Below are 2617 nucleotides of genomic sequence, written 5' to 3' on the forward strand. Positions count from 1 at the left end.
GTTTATTTCCAAAGTGTCTGTTACCAAATTGATTATGATTATTTCCATACTGACCTCTGTAATGGAAATTGTGTCCTTGTGATCCCTTGAAGTTGTACTGGTGATTTCTCTGATGAGAATCACTACTTCCAAAATTGTGTGTTTCCTTTTTATCATGTTGTGTGTTTCCCCAATCTGTATGCCCTGTCTTTTGAAAATGGTTTTGACTATGGTGTGGTGGTTTACCCGTTTTCTCAATAATTCTGTCTAGTTTGTCAACATATTTCAAAAACTGATCTATTGTGTCATCTGGACCATAAGCTAACTCCCACTGTAGTTCACATGGTAGCCTCCTTTTAAGTGCATCAATTTGAGTAAGTTCATCAAAAGGTTTGCTTAGGTGAGTGAGTTTCCTTAACTGATTTCTGCAAAATTGCTTCATGCTACCAAATTCATGTTTATAAACAGGTCCATTCAAGAATTCGCTTTTTATTCTTGCTTGTTCTGTCTCTGACCAGAATTTACTTAAGAACCTCTCCTCGAACTCTGCAAAAGATATTCCCTCTGTACAATAATGATTAGTCCATGACAATGCTTCACCTTCTAGAAATCTTTTCACAAATTTAATTTTCAAATTATCATTCATATTTGGAAAAAAGTTATCTTTGCAATGCTGCAGGAAATCTACCGGATGCATACTGCTCTCATCTGAAAAGTTTTTTACTGGAATATTGTACCACAAAGTGCCAATATTGTTCGGCAAACTATTGGTGACCATATTGCTACTAACACTTTCAAGTTTCTTAGTGATGTCATTAATACTACTTTCTAAACTCTTGACTTCATTTTTGTTTATCTGATTATTTACATCTATTTTTTCAGTAATAATTCCTATCTTTTGTTCAAATTTGCTTTCTACTTTAACAATTTTATCGTCTACAAGAGAAATACGATCAGATACTGTTTCTTCTACATGTTTGATATCTGAATGCACAACTTTAAACGCATTATGGATTTTCTCTCTACCTGTACTAACTTCAGTTTTCAGATTTTTTACTTTTGCATCTACATTTTTAACTTTTCTCCCGACATAATTGACCTTACCCGTGATCTTAACCATATTACGACTCAAACTGGAAATTTTTGCTTCTACTTTTTGAAAGTGATCGTCATTTTTCTTTTCATATTCTTTGAACTGTTTTTCAAATTTATCACTCATGAGCTTAAGAGTCTGGTCTAACTGAGCAGCGTTGTTTTGCTCCATTTGATCCAAACGAATCTCATTAGCATCGAGTCTGTCTTTAATATTTCCTAACCACTGTCCGTTTTGTCTATTAGTGTCATCAATTGCCTTAAATTTTCCCTCCATATAATTCATTATTTTTGATAGCATGTCTTTAACTTCATTCTGTCTTTCCGTATGAGTTTCAACTTTGTCTACAGGATTCGGACTATTACTATTGCATTCACTTTCGTATGATAAATTTACATCTGTACTAGCGTTGGCGACACCGTCGTCAATACCTTCCTCTTTTACAATAGTCATCTTTTTACACAGGAATAAACAAAACACAACAAATTTATCTTTTCTAAAGGATACTAAACTATTTTACTCACAGTTTACTGATTTTCTTATAACGTCTTCTTTGTTGATCGGTGCGTGATGGAATTCACAACACTGAAACACTACACTTATATGAATATTGCTTTTTTGTTGCACAACACTTTAAACTTTTTTCTTCTTTCTTGACTTATTGCGCCGTTATTCTTGCTCCAGTAACTGCATTCCGATGTCTTGAAGGTACCAGCATACGATTTCCTTTGTCTTGAAGGTATCAGCATACGACTTCCTTGAACATTTTCATCCAGGATGTACGAATTCTGTCGTTTTCTTCGCAATCTCGGTGGTAGTTTATTTCGGTAACACTTTCAATAATCCCGGACGACGCCACCATATTGTACTGGTTGTTACCTATCTCGTTTCTTGATAACTGAATGAAGTGGAATCTTACGCGGTATATTGTGGTAGGACCACATTCGCACCACGTGTTTGTAATTGATAATAATGCGAGTAGTTCCAGCACAATTTCAGCAAGGCTTATTTATTAGTAGCTGCTGAAAGATTACACACTGCAGATCTCGTTTGTCTAGGGGTTTTGTCTGCAAAACATTACTCTAACAAGCATGGCCTGGGTTTTCTTCTTGTTTGAAATAAACACTACCGGATTCGAATTACTTTCGGCTAAAAATAATATTTATTCGTACTCTCTGTATAGTAACTACAATATTTTCACTTCGAACATTGATATCCTAAAAATGCATTATACTGTACAGGTCCCGTAAACACGTCCATCTCCCTCCAATATCGACAAAGAAGTGGCGGGCAAGCCAACATGTGCCCGGAAGTTGCAGACATTCCTGCATTCCAGATTCTTTGGTCTTCTGACCTTAATACACTCCAAAGACACATATAAATAAATACATATAAATATACAACATTTATCATCTCAAACAAATCCATTATTTATCATAAAAGAAAATATTCATAAATAAATAAATTAAACACATTGTATGGCAACATAATGAAGTTACCTTAACTCTCTACTGTGGGCATCGTACTTTTCGCATGAGGTAAAGT

This window comes from Schistocerca nitens, chromosome 3 (assembly GCF_023898315.1).
Source record: "Schistocerca nitens isolate TAMUIC-IGC-003100 chromosome 3, iqSchNite1.1, whole genome shotgun sequence".
Taxonomy (NCBI): domain Eukaryota; kingdom Metazoa; phylum Arthropoda; class Insecta; order Orthoptera; family Acrididae; genus Schistocerca; species Schistocerca nitens.